This window comes from Gorilla gorilla, chromosome 19, assembly GCF_029281585.2.
Source record: "Gorilla gorilla gorilla isolate KB3781 chromosome 19, NHGRI_mGorGor1-v2.1_pri, whole genome shotgun sequence".
Lineage (NCBI taxonomy): Eukaryota > Metazoa > Chordata > Mammalia > Primates > Hominidae > Gorilla > Gorilla gorilla.
In genome coordinates this window covers 24,263,984-24,279,270 of record NC_073243.2, presented here as the reverse complement: position 1 = coordinate 24,279,270, position 15,287 = coordinate 24,263,984, and positions in this window count along the sequence as shown.

Genomic DNA, 15,287 nt, shown 5'->3' with positions numbered 1-15,287 from the left:
GCTAGTGCTGTGGGTCCATCTGTGAGTTATATATAACGATATCAACTATAATGGAACAAATTTTTTCTAATCAGCTCCACTCACTAAAAAAAAGTTTTCTTCTATTTAGAGAAAATAGTGGATGTCTACAAATAAAGGGCATGGTTTGGGTAAAGCGTTAGCTCCATGTGGACTCATGTACTGCCATCCAACCAAGACAGTGATGCACCTGTCCGAGTTTTCCCACAGCATCATCCTCTTTTTTTGTAACAAATATTCTATAACACACCCTTGGCTGGGCGCGGTGGCTCACGCCTGTAATCTCAGCACTTTGGGAGGCCGAGGCAGGCAGATGACTTCAGGTCAGGAGTTTGAGAACAGCCTGGCCAACTTGGTGAAACCCCATCTCTACTAAAAATACAAAAATTAGCCAGGCGTGGTGGCGGGCACCTGTAATCCCAGCTACTTGGGGGCTGAGGCAGGAGAATCGCTTGAACCCGGGAGACAGAGGTTGCAGTGAGCCAAGATTGCGCCACTGCACTCCAGCCTGGACAACAGGGCGAGACTCCATCTCAAAAAAAAAATAATTAAAAACAATAAAATATATAACACACCCCTTTATCATATTGCCTTCCAACATCCATAATTTCCTCCACTATATCAACATAATATAAAGAAGAAGAAGCCATGTATAATAAAATAACATGGGCTGGGCACAGTGGCTCACACCTGTAATCCCGTCACTTTGGGAGGCCGAGGCAGGTGGATTGCTTGAGGTCAGGAGTTCGAGATCAGCCTGGACAACATGGTGAAACCCTGTCCCTACTAAAAATACAAAAAATTAGCCGGATGTGGTGGCACACACCTATAGTCCTAGCTACTCAAGAGGCTGAGGCAGGAGAATCACTTGAACAAGGGAGGCAGAGGTTGCAGGGAGCCGAGATTGTGCCACTGCACTCCAGCCTGGGTGATAAAGTGAGGCTCCATCTCAAAAATAAATAAATAAAATAAAATAACACGCATTCCAATATGTAAATGCTTGGGCACAACTATGTTAGATGACATACTGAAGTAGTCAGCTGCTTGCATCTAGGTGTAGCATTACCAAGAACACCATAGTAACAAATAAGGTCTGATAGAGATGTGTTGCTCTGGTAATTCCAACACCTAGAGCACCTAGAGTGGCATTGCCCCAGGTAACGTGATTTTCCAAAGTAGGCAACGGCACTTGGTAAAGTTGCCTTCCTGGAAACTGCAGTATATGTTAAAATTGTGAAAACCTAACCAAACCAAACCTTTGTGTACATAGACAAAATAAAGTTAGGCTCTGAGCACAGATTATATTTTATCTACATGAATATCCAGTGGGGTATCTAAAAGTTGTAGCGGAAGGCTGACAACCCTTTCCTGTGCACAATGGTTGCTTACATGCATTGATGACATATAGCACCTCTGGTCCCTGACAACTAAATGGTAGTAGTGACTGCCAATCACTATGACAGCCAAAGCCACGACCCCCCAAATCTCTAAATGAACAATAGCATCTCCATTGAGAACCACTAGTCCAGGGTCAAAATCCCTTTGGACATGTCTACCAAAGCTGGCACTTGGTCTGCTTGAGGCTAAACTTGTAAAAGACATTTGATTTGTTCTAGCTGTCACAAATACACTTGCCAAGACTCAAAGGGGGCTATAGAGAGAGGGAGGCTGTGGGATGGGGCCTTTTCCTCTGAGAATCTCCCTTCGTATTAGCTTTTTGTCCAGAAAGCAGAGACCCAAGGGAAGCTGGCCTCATGTGCCAATCTGAGGCACAACCCTGTGGTCTTTTTGAGGCTTTTCCTGAAACCCAGCTGGGAAGTAAATCAGTACAGACATAATCCTGATTTTAGCCACAGGGGCCAGGGCCTCTGACCAAACCCCTGGCTTAGGAGAATTTCCTGCTATACATTTGCTTGGCATGTCAATCTCAAACTATTCTTGCTCTGCCCTCTCAGGGATGGGGTTAGTGAGACCATGGCTCCTTGGGATGAGGTTTTGACGTTGGCATGTGCAGACTTGCTCACTGGGCTCCATTAATTATATTCACCTCCACCTGCTACAGGGCTTTTTCCGGTCCGTACATCTGGCCCTTCCTTTCTCTCTGCAGTTCTAGCACCTCCCTGCCCCCTTCAGCTTTCGGCTTGCTTGTCTCGAGAGGCAGGTATGACATGACCCAATCCCCTCGCTGGTATTCCTGGAATTCAGCTGGTTTAGCAAAGCAAGGATGAAGTCCCTCCTGAGCAGGGCAGCTGCATCTTTCTGTACACATTCCATCACTTCTGCCAATTGATGTCTCCGGGCCAGCTGGTCATCTGCAACATGGATTTTGATGCCTTGAGAATTCCCTCCCAGACTCCCTGGCCTGAAAAGGGCAGCTGAAGGGCCCAGAAGCCCTTCATCAGAAGCCCATCATCAAACAAAGGGGTCAGAAGCCTGTGACTTTGGATTTCTGCCATTAGACAAGCATCCAGATGGCCTCTGACCCAGGCATCCATGCACCTGCAGCTGTAAACCTATGTGGTTTATCCAGTGCACAGACATTTATTGACCACCTTTGGTATGCCAGGCACTATGGACACAGCAGGAACCAGACAGACACAGTCCCTGCTCTCCTAAGGTTTACGGTCTACAGGGAAAGGCAGGCAGATGTCCGATAAACTGTAACACAAACAGCTGTGCAATTGCAACTATGATGAGCATTACGAGGAAGTGCATGGGGCCATGTGACAGAGTATAACAAAGGCTGGGTAGGCTAGGGGCCTGGGACGTGGGGGCATCGCTGAGGAAGTGACATTTAAGTTGAAACATGAGGGAAGAGAAGGTGTTACCCAGGTGAAGAGAGTGGGAAAGAGCCTTCCCAGTGCGGGGAACAACAGAGGTGAAAACTCTAATCTGGAAGGCAGCTTGACATGATCAAGAAATCATAATAGTTGTCATGTATTGATTGCTCACTATATGCCCAGCCTGTTCTAAGAGCTTTCTTTACAAGTATAGTTTTTCTAATGGCCACCGTGCTACGAAATAAGGAACTAGCATCCTCATTTTACAAATGAGGAAACTGAGGCACAGAGAGGTTAAGTAATTGCCCCCAAATCCCACAGCTACAAAATGAGGGAGCTACAAATTGAGGCACAGAGAGGTTAAGAAATTGTCCCCAAATCCCACAGACTACCATTGGATCCAGGTAGTCTGACTCCAGAGACGGTATCCTTAACCCCTATGTCAGAATCCCCTGTGAAGATAAAAAGTCATGATGTCATAGCAGCAATATGTATTGTTGGACATGTATAAAGTGGCTGATGAAACCACATTCATAGTAGAAGGGTATATTAACCACATCTTCTTATTTTCTGTATTCTTGATGCTTTGGGGTCTGGGGTTTGCTGATCCTGGAGGGACTGTCCCTTCCAGGGTTAGCTAATCCCTAGAGATGGCAAAGACTACGCTGTGAGCACACCTTTGATATGCAAACCAACCAATCCAGAGCCCACACCCAAACTCTCACAACTTGAGCTGCCATCCTCTTGTCCTAGTCACCCCAGGGCCAGGTGTCAGACAACTAGAGACATCCCCTATACCTCACAGCCTGCTAAAATTACTCACACTTGCCAATCCTAAACCTTGCCTTGCCTGCCTTTCCCTCCGAAACCATAGTTAAGGCCCCTGCTCTGATTTCCTCTTGCTCCTTCTGCCTCTTGCCCAACCCTGGGCTCCCCCGTGTGGCCCTGTGTGGCATGGCATGTCCCTTCCACTCCGGAACTGTGAGTAGCAAACTCTTTTTTCAATGGTAGTTGTCTCCTGATCTGCTGTCCTCGGCATTACCTGAATAATAAGACAACCTACATTTTTTTTTTTTTTTTTTGAGACAGAGTCTTGGTCTTATTGCTGAGGCTGGAGTGCAATAGCAAGATCTCGGCTCACTGCAACCTCCACCACCTGGGTTCAAGCAATTCTCCTGCCTCAGCCTTCCGAATGGCTGGGGTTACAGGCGCCCACCACCACACGTGGCTAATTTTTTTGTATTTTTAGTGGAGACGGGGTTTCATCATGTTGGCCAAGCTGGTCTCGAACTCCTGACCTCAGGTGATCCGCCCACCTCAGCCTCCCAAAGTGCTGGGATTACAGGCATGAGCCACTGCACCCAGCCAACACAACCTACATTTTAAAACAAAGGGACCCTTGGATGTTTAGCTGAGGCTCAGGGAGGGGAAGCCCAGAAGTGGAATTAAACCCCAGGTCTCCAGGCTCCTGCCCTGATGCATGTTTTACTATGCTTCCCAGGAAGGTCATGAGGGAGGGACAGGGACAAGTTTGGGGTGAAAAGGAATAAACCTTGTTTTTTGAGACAGGGTTTCACTCTATCACTCAGGCTGGAATACAGTGGCTCAATCACAGCTCTCTGCGGCCTCCCCTTCCTGGACTCAGGCCATCCTCCCACCTCAGCCTTCCAAGTAGCTGGGCTAAATGTGTGTGCCACCACACCTGGCTTTTTTTTTTTTTTTTTTTTGTAGCAATGAGGTCTTGCTATGTTGCCAAGGCTGGGAAATCAGACTCTTTCTTTAAAAAGGGAAAAAGAATCTGATTTGTAGGAGCAAACAGAGTCATGATGGGAGAAAGAAAGTGGAGTTGGTGTTTGGGTAAGTGGAGGCAAGGAGAGAAAGAATTTTATTCATTTTATCAATTTCATACCAATTATTAATAATAGCAAAATCTTACTTGGTACTTACTATGGGCTGGGTACTCTTCTAGGTGCTTTCTGTGTAGCATGTCATTTAACCCAAATAACAACCTTATAAGGTCAGGGCTATTATCTCCACTTGGGAGATGAGGAAACTGAGGCATGGATTCTAAATGACTCACCTAAAGTTAAACGGAACCTAAGTAAGTGGCAGGGGTGGGTTTTCTTTTCTTTGAGACAGAGTCTTGCTCTGTCACCCAGGCTGGAGTGCAGTGGCATGATCTCGGCTCACTGCAACCTCCGCCTCCTGGGTTCAAGCAATTCTCCTGCCTCAGCCTCCCGAGTAGCTGGGACTACCAGCTCATGCCACCACGCCTAGTTAATTTTTGTACTTTTTTTTAGTAGGGATGGGATTTCAACATGTTGGCTGGGATGGTCTCAATCTCCTGACCTCGTGATCAAGGTCTCCCAAAGTGCCAGGATTACAGGTGTGAGCCACTGTGCCTGGTCGGGTCTGTCTTTCTTTCTCTTTTCTTTCTTTTGTTTCTTTCTTTCTTTCTTTCTTTCTTTCTTTCTTCTTTCTTTCTTTCTCTTTCTTTCTTCTTTCTTTCTTTTCTTTTCTTTCTTTCTTTCTTTCTTCCTCTTTCTTTCTTCTTTCTTTCTTTTCTTTTCTTTCTTTCTTTCTTTTTTCTTCCTCCTTTCCTTTCCTTTCCTTTTTTTTTTGAGACGGAGTCTCACTCTGTCACCCAGGCTGGAGCTCACTGCAACCTCCACCTCCTGGGTTCAAGCAATTCTCCTGCCTCAGCCTCCCCAGTAGCTGAGATTACAAGCATGCGCCACCACGCCTGGCAAATTTTTGTATTTTTAGTAGAGATGGGGTTTCACCATGTTGGCCAGGCTGGTCTCAAACTCCTGGCCTCACGCGATCCGCCCCCCTGAACCTCCCAAAGTGCTGGGATTACAGGCGTGAGCCACCGCGCCCGGCCTCAGGGGTGGGTTTTCTGATTCAAGTTGTCTGGAGTCTCCTTTGTCACTCTGTCACACTGCCCCTCGAGTGGTTTCAAAGCTGGCTCTCCTACCAGCGGAAGCACAAGCTGGGAATAGCAGACTCTTGCTGTTTTGCCTACAGAGGATGATGTAGCAATATCATCAAACTCTGCCCGGAAAGAAAGTTATTTCTACTCTCATCCTGAGAGGAATCAGGCAGGACATCTGTGAACGCTCGGCAGCTCTGACTACCACGGTGTCTCAGCCCAAGATGCAGGTAACTTGCAGACCATTATCCAATTCTGCTGGGCCCCCAATTATGGAGGGGAGAAAGGCTGGTGGCCCTCCTCAGGTTTCATCAGGACCTGCCTGGCTGCCCACCAACCGCAGAAGGAAGCCGGGCAGGGCCTGAGGAGTCTGCTCAGAACCAGAGCCTGCAGTGTCTTGTGGGTTCTTGCTGGCCCCGATGGCCTAGAGTCAGAACTGTGGTTACCACAAGGACCTAGGCTCAGGTGCTGTGAGTGGTACCCATGGGGTCGTACACCCCTCTGAGTGCTGGTGGGCAGAGGATTCACCGAGGAGGCCTCTGCGTGAGTTATAGATGGTCACACCAAGAGTTGCACCTCCACTGTCAACAGGATGTGCGTGTGAGGGTTTGGAGGTGGCTGGGAGGCCAGGAGGAGATGTTCCAGGGCTGTGAGTTCTGAAGCCCGCCAGAGAAAAGGGCAAAGAGACTCAAGGAGTTCACCCTCTCTCCTCTGGAGGAGCAAACGCCTCTTCCTAAAATACCAGCACACCCTAGTGGCAGTCGGTGTCCATTTACACCTCAGGGTTCTAAACCCGGAGTCCCTGAACTTTGAGAGGAAAAAGATATGCATCTAATTTTTCACTCATCTTCAACTGAAATTTAGCATTTCCATGAATAATCAATGTAGGCAACACATCACAGTAGTGTCAACAAACAGTACTTGTGATTTTGTCACCAATAAATTTACAGGTATTTTTTACATCACATTACAGCAGTTGGAGGTAACTCAAAATGTCATTTGCATCTGTCGCTATTTGGAAATTATGCCAGTTATTAGTTCCGCCACGAGATCGTGTTATTTAATGCATTAATAAAGAAGCACATTTATTACTAGATTTCCAATTTGTTTTTATTTATGTTAAAGCTGTAATATAATTGTTACGGTATAATTGGTTTCCTTTATAATCCTGTTTAATTTGTTTTACAGATTTAAAACATTAATCTGGCCGGGTGCGGTGGCTCACGCCTGTAATCCCAGCACTTTGGGAGGCCGAAGTGGGCGGATCACGAGGTCAGGAGGTCGAGACCATCCTGACTAACATGGTGAAACGCTGTCTCTACTAAAAATACAAAAAATTAGCCGGGGGTGGTGGCGGGTGCCTGTAGTCCCAGCTACTCGGGAGGCTGAGGCAGGAGAATGGCGTGAACCCGGGAGGCGGAGCTTGCAGTGAGCTGAGATCCCGCCACTGCACTCCAGCCTGGGCAAACAAAACAAAACAAAAAAAATAAAACATGATCCTGAAATGAGGTCCATGGGCTTTACTGGGCTGCCAAAGGGGTCCATGACTTAAAAATGGTGAAAGACCCTGCCTCAGAAGGAGCAGGTTTAATCAAATCCTCTTCTGCCACCAAGGCAGGCTCTGCAGTTGTGGGATTCAGAACAGCCCAGAACCAAGGAAAGTTGGGCTGGGGGTGGGTGACAACGACAACGTTTTACCTTAGACTGATTCTCTGTTGACCCAGTGGTTTGAATTGAGAGGCATCCTTATTCAGAACCCCTAAATCCTGCTGATGTTGGTGCACAGGGGAGGCAGCGGGACTTCTCCCAACAGGCAACAAATGTTGTCAGTGAGTTTGCCTTTTGAAAAAAATCGTAAAATACTATGGTGAGCTAGAGTGGAGTCTACTAGAACTAGGCAGTATCACCTTCAGGAGACAAAATGGTTTCTAGGTCAAAGAGGCGTATAACGTTGTGTATGTTGATATAAAGAAAAAAGATGCCTACTTTTTTTTTTTTTTTTTGAGACGGAGTCTTGCTCTGTCACCCAGGCTGGAGTGCAGTGGTGAAATCTTGGCTCACCGCAACTTCAGTCTCCTGGGTTCAAGCGATTCTCCTGCCTCAGCCTCCCCAGTAGCTGGAACTATAGGCTCGTGCCACCATGCCCAGCTAATTTTTTGTATTTTTAGTGGAGACGGGGCTTCACCGTGTCAGCCAGGCTGGTCTCCATCTCCTGACCTCGTGATCCGCCTGCCCCCGCTTCCCAAAGTGCTGGAATTACAGGTGTGAGCCACCGCGTCTGGCCAAAAGATGCCTACTTTTAAAGAACATTAAAAATTCTTTTTACTGTAGACTGCAAATACATTTAGAAAGGGCACATAGCATGCATGTATGGTTTAATAAATAATTATAAAATTTGGAATGACCACCAGGAAATAAAATGCCACTCCCTCTCCCAACAAGCTTGCCATGGACTTCTCCCTGATCATAATGCTACCCCTTTCCAAGAGACTGCCACTCTCTGAACTTTTGTGGTTTCAACTTGTTGATTGCTAATGAGATTGTGCATCTTTTTATAAGTTGATTGGCTATGAATTTTTTTTCTGTGAAATGCAAGTTTATGTCTTTTGCCTATTTTCTACTCAGATGTTTTCCTTAAGTTATTGATTTATAAGAGTATCTTATCTATTTGGGGTGTTAAATGTCAGTTATATGTGTTGGAAACATATTCTCCAAGTTTAGGGTTTGTGGTTTTTTTTTTTTTTTTTTTTTTGAGATGGAGTCTTGGTCTGTTGCCCAGGCTGGAGTGCAGTGGCGTGATCTCGGCTCACTGCAAGCTCCACCTCCCGGGTTCACGCCATTCTCCTGCCTCAGCCTCCTGAGTAGCTGGGACTATAGGCACCCACCACCATGCCTGGCTAATTTTTTTGTATTTTTAGTAGAGACAGGGTTTCACCATGTTAGCCAGGATGGTCTTGATCTCCTGACCTGGTGATCCGCCCGCCTCGGCCTCCCAAGGTGCTGGGATTACAGGCGTGAGCCACTGCGCCCGGCCCTATGGGGTTTGTGGTTTTACATTTTGTTGTCGTTGGTGTTGTTGCCCAGGCTGGAGTGCAATGGCGTGATCTTGGCTCACTGTAACCTCCGCCTCACGGGTTCAAGTGATTCTCCTACCTCAGCCTCCCAAGTAGCTGGGATTACAGGCATGTACCACCATGCCCGGCTAACTTTGCATTTTTAGTAGAGAAAAGGTTTCTCCATGTTGGTCAGGCTGGTCTTGAACTCCCGACCTCAGGTGATCTGCCCACCTCAGCCTCCCAAAGTGCTGGGATTATGAGCATGAGCCACCGCACCCGGCCTTTTCATCTGTATTTTCTTTCAATGTTTTAAAGTTTTGTTTTTCACATTTAAGTATTTAGTCCATCTGAGGAACTTCTGCTTTAAAGTAGAATGCAAGAAACTAGTGATAAGTTTCTGTTGTAACAGCTTGAAACACTAGATAAATTATAATAATTGTATTAGTCTGTTCTCACACTGCTAATAAAGACATAACTGAGACTGGGTAATTTATAAAGGAAAGAGGTTTAATGGACTCACAGTTCCACATGGCTGGGGAGGCCTCACAATCATGGCAGGAGGCAAAGGAGGAGCAAAGTCACATCTTACATGGATAGTGGCAGGCAAGAAAAGAGAATTTGTGCAGGGAAACTCCCCTTTATAAAACCATCAGATTTCATGAGACTTATTCACTATCATAAGAGCAGCATGAGAAAGACCTGCCCCCATGATTCATTATCTCCAACTGGGTCCCTCCCACAACACATGAGAATTATGGGAGCTACAATTCAAGATGAGATTTTGGTGGGGACACAGCCAAACCATATCAATAATCATATTTTTAAATGCATCAATGATCTGGGAAAGCAAATAAAATTAGATTAACTAAAAAAAGGAAGAATGTTGCTTAGGTGAGCCAAGATCAACAGCCTCTTTGGTCCAAAGGACATTTGCTGAATCTAAGCACAAAGTTAGGGTCAGGATTGCCATAGGGAGAGGTTTCTAATAGGGGAATGAAAAATCAGCAAAGTCAGATTTTTCTGACTTTCTCAAATCTGAAACATATTTGGACAGACATTTCACCAAAGAGTATCTACAATGGCAAATAAGCACATGAAAAGATGTTCGGTACCATTAGTCACTGGGGAAATGCAAAGTAAATCCACATTAAGTACCAATAGCAAATGTTAGTGAGAAGGTGGAACACTTGGAACCCAGACCTATTGGTAAGAATGTAAAACAATACAACTGGTTTGGAAAACAGTTTGGCAGTTTCTTAAAGTGTTAAACATACATCTACCACATAATCAGCCATTTTTCTTGTAGATATTCGCCAAAGGAAGATGAAAGCATGTGTTCGTGCCAAGACTTATATATGAATATTCATAGCAGATTTATTTGTAATAGACAAAAACTGAAAAAAAAACCAACTAAATGTCCATCGAAGGTAAATAGATAAATTAGGGTAAATCTATACAACAAAATATTATTTAGCCATAAAAAGGATGGAGTTATTTTATTTTATTTTGGAGAGGGCCTCGCCCTGTTGCCTAGGCTGGAGTGCAGTGGGGTGATCATGGCTCACTGCAGCCTCCACCTCCTCAGCTGGCTCAAGTGATCCTCCTGCCTCAGCCTCCTGAGTAGCTGGGACTATAGGTGCACACCACCACACCCAGCTAATTTTTAATTTTTTTTTGTAGAGGCAAGGTCTTACTATGTTGCCTAGGTTGGTCTTGAACTCCTGGGCTAAAGCCATCCTCCTGCCTCGGACTCCCAAACTGTTGGGATTACAGGCGTGGTCCGCCACACCCAGCCAGGATGGATTTTTGACACATTCAACAGCATGGTGAATCTCAAAACAATTAAGATGAATGAAGGCATCTAGACAAAGAAGAGTACATACTATATGATTCCATTTATTTAAAATTCTAAAATTCTAGAAAATGAAAACTAATCTATAGTAACAGAAAGCAGGTCAGTGGTTGCCTAGAGGCAGTGGATGGATGGGAGGAAGGGACTAGAAAGGGCCACAAGAAACCTTCTGGGAGTAATGGACGTTCATTATCTTGATTGTGGAGATGTATTTTCATGGGTCTATATGTATGGCCGAAGTTCTCAAATTGCACTGTTTACATATGTGCACTTTACTGTATATCAATTATATCTCGATAAAGCTGTAAAAAAATTTTTAATCCTACAAAGAAAACTCTAGGCCCAGATGATGTTACTGATAAATTATTTCAAACATCTAAGGAAGAAACAGTACTAATATTACATAAACTCTTTAATAGCATAGAGGAAGAGGAAACACTTTAAAAAATAATAATAATAATGGAGATAGGCTCTTGCTATGTTGGCCAGGCTGGTCTTGAACTCCTGGGCTCAAACCATACTCTCACCTTGGCCTCCCAAAGTCCTGGGATTACAGGTGTGAGCCACTATGCCCAGCTGGAAACACATTCTAAGTCTTTTTGTGAGGCTAGTATAACTGGATACTAGAACCTGACAAAGACGTTACAGAAAGAGAGAATAACATGACAAATTCTGTCATGAATATAGATGCAAAGTTCTAAACAAAGTATTAACAAATTCAACCCACAGTGTACAAGTAAGATAATGCATATGACAAAGTGGAGTATTTTCTAGGATTGGAAAATTGGTTTAATATTAAAAGATCAATCAATGAAATTCACCATAAAACAATACAAAGGATAAAAAGACATATGATCATCTCAATAGATGCAGAAAAAGCACTGGATAAAATTCAACACTTGTTCAGAATAAAAATTCATCAAACTAGAAAATTTCTGTTAGCTGATAAAGTGTAATTCATATGGAACTAATTTTGTGTTATGTACAAGATAGAAAGGATTCTATTTTATTTTTGTATATGAATTATCAACTATGCCAGCAACATGTATTGAAAGGGCTCCCCCTTTCTCCTCTGACCTGTAATGCCATCTAGGTCTTAAATCATACTTCCACATATGTGCAGATCTATTTCCACTGACCTGCCTATACCTGCACCAGTACCACCCAGTCATAGCTTTAGGACGCGTTTTGATCCTTCATAAGGAAAAACCACACCACCACCTCTGCCCACCCACTTCCTTTTTTTTGAGACAGGGTCTCGCTCTGTTGCCCAGGCTGGAGTTCAGTGGTGCAATCTTGGCTCACTGCAGCCTCAACCTCCTACCTCAGCCTTCCGAGTAGCTGGGACTACAGGCGTGAGCCACTGTGCCTGGCCACACTTCTTCCTAGGAGTATCTTGTATGTTCTCAGTCCCTTGCTCTTCCATATACAGTACTGAAACACCTGAGCAAATTCCACTTACAACTTTGTTGGGATTTTTTCTTGGGGTTGGTCGCATCAGATTTGGTGAGACTTCATTCTTATACTTTGCTATGAGACATGTTTTTCTTTTAACATGTTTATAAAGACTGATTTAGTCTTTATTTAGTATGTCCAACATCTGGCTTCCTCTGAGACAATTTCTATTGACTTTTATTTCCTGTGTGTGGGATATACTGTTTCTTTGAGTGCCTCATAATTTGTAGTTGAAAACAGGACATTTTACATTTGGAAATCAGATTCACACCCCCTTCCCAGCGTTTGTTGTTGCTGCTGTTTGTTGATATTGTTGTTGCTGCCACTGTTTAGTTTGTTTAGTGGCTTTCCTGTACTAATTCTATGAAGTCTGTATTATTTGTTTTGTGTGGCCAAGGAAGTCTGTGCTCCTTTAGCTTAGTGATCAGCTAATGTTTAAATAGAGGTTCTTTAAATGCCCAAACCAGTTGATCTCCCTGCACTTTGCCAGGGAACTGTGCGTGTGTGTTGACAAACACTCTGATTGCCCTAGTTAGTTTACATCTCTGCCTTAACTTTCACTTCCTGCTTGAGCACATGCCGAAGGTCAGCCTGAGGTGAGAGACTGGGGCCTTGTCAGGTCTTTCATGGGCATGAACATGTGCCTACCCTTCTAGATCTCCAGGACTATGTCAGAGCTTTCCAAAGACCCTAGCTCATTTCCCAGATTTTGCCAGAGGCAGCTGCACTGTTAAACAATTGCTGTTGATTGCTTTCAACAAATACTCCAGTAGTAGGGCAAGCTCTGAGTCGGGTCAAATAAAAACATCTGTGAATGGGGCTTTTCCAGGGAATTGCCAGCGCAGTCAAATAGTGACAGTTCTCTGGGATGGGACCTTTGGGGGTGCCCCAAAACCACCTGCCTCCTCCAGTGGCTGCAACATTGCTGCTTTGCACAGCTACCATGGTTGTAAGATTTTCAAGTCTACCTCAGAGCTGGGGAGAGGGAGATGAGAACAGGGGAAGTTAAAAATGCTGCAGAACTCACTGTTCTTACTGAGAGTCAGCATTTTTCCTTGAATAAATGCTCCTGAGACTGTTGCAAGTTTTTGGTTAATTTACAGAGTTCTAAAAAGGTTTTTATTTTATTTATTTTTTATTTTTTTTGCCAGTGTTCTCACTGCTTTTATGGAGGAATGAATTTTGGGGGGTCTCCACTCTGCCGTTTTGGAAGTGCTTCTCCAGGATTGCATTGAATCTTATAGGTCAGTTTGAAGAGAGTTGATATTTTTATAATACATTTTGTCCATAAAATGGGATAACTTGCCAATTATTTGTATGTTTTTCAGTGAAGTTTTACAGTATTCTGTATATTGTCTTGTAAATGTTTTATGTTTACTGTCCTAGCTTATGTTGCAACAATTATCTTGTAATTTAAAAAAAATATGTATTTTGTTAGTTGCTGGTGTACAGCAACGGAATCCATTTTTTTGTACAGTGATTCTAGAGCCAGTTATCTTGTTAACTTCCAATCTTATTTCTAATAATTTCTTTCTTTCTTTCTTTCGCTCGCTCACTCTTTCTTTCTTCTTTCTTTCTCTCTCTGTCTGTCTCTCTCCCTCCCCCTTTCCTTTCCTTTCCTTTCCTTTCCTTTCCTTTCCTTTCCTTTCCTTTCCTTTCCTTCTAGATGGAGTTTTGCTCTTGTTGCCCAGGCTGGAGTTCAATGGCGCAGTCTCAGCTCACTGCAATCTCCACCTCCCGGGTTCAAGCGATTCTCCTGCCTAAGCCTTCGTAGTAGCTGGGATTACAGGCATCAGCCACCACACCTAGCTAATTTTTGTATTTTTAGTAGAGACGGGGTTTCACCTTGTTGGCCAGGCTGGTCTCGAACTCCTGACCTCAGACAATCCACCTGCCTCAGCCTCCCAAGGTGCTAGGATTTCAGGCATGAGCCACCGTGCTTGGCCTATTTTTAATAATTTCTTTGTGTCTTCTTTTCAGTTTTCTGTATAGACAAGCATATACTCTTTGAATAATGGCCTTTTCTTCTTCCTTTACAATGTTTTTAAATTGTGTTGTTATCTTAATATTCTGGCTGGGGTATCTGATATAATGGTGAATAGAAGTGGTAACAAGGCACATCCTTGTCTTGTGCCTGATCTTCTTTTTTTGAATCCATATGTGTTTATTTAAAATTAACTGCTCTTGGAAACACCCTGCTCTTCACATGCTTTTTCAAAAATACCTTTATTGAGAAAAAAGTTACATCCCAAGCAAATCACTCATTTAAAGTGGTTTTTAGGATATTCAGAGTTGTGCAACCATCACCCCAATCAGCATTTTCATCACCCCAAAAACAAACCCCATGCCCATCAGCAGTCACTTAACTATTTCTTTCCAACCATCCCTAAGCAGCCACCAGTTGACTTTCTGTCTTTATGAATTTGACTGTTCCAAACATTTCATACAAATGCAATCACACAATACAGGGGTGATTTGCAACTGGCTTATTTGTTTCACTTAGAATAAAGTTTACAAGGTTCATCTATGTTGTAGCTTATGCCTGATATTAAAAAGGATGCTTCCGCCGAGCGTGGTGGCTCATGCCTGTAATCCCTACACTTTGGGAGGCCGAGGTGGGCCGATCACGAAGTCAGGAGATGGAGACCTCCTGGCTAACATGGTGAAACCCCATCTCTACTAAAAATACAAAAAATTAGCCGGGCGTGGTGGCACGTGCCTGTAATCCCAGCTACTCGGGAAGCTGAGGCAGGAGAATCGCATGAACCTGGGAGGTGAGGTTGCAATGAGCTGAGATCTCGCCATTGCACCCCAACCTGGGGGACAGAGCGAGACTGTCTCAAAATAAATAAATAAACGAATAAATAGGATTCTTCCTAGTATTTCTTTGTTAAAATTAAGTGTTTATTATAGGCATTTACTAAATACTCTATTTCAGGTTAGGGAAATTCTACTCTTAGTTTTCTAAGAGATTTCCCCCCCCCGCCCCCAAACACTGATAATTTTATGAAATGCCTTTTAAGCGTCCTATCGGACGTTTCGCCTCTTACACGGTTAATATGATGAATGACACCATAGAATTTTCTGCTGCCAAATTACCCTTGCATTCCTGGGATAAACCCAAGTGGTCATAATGTATAATCATTTTTGGTTTCCTATCTTTGCATCTAGCGTCACAAATAAAATCGGCCTGT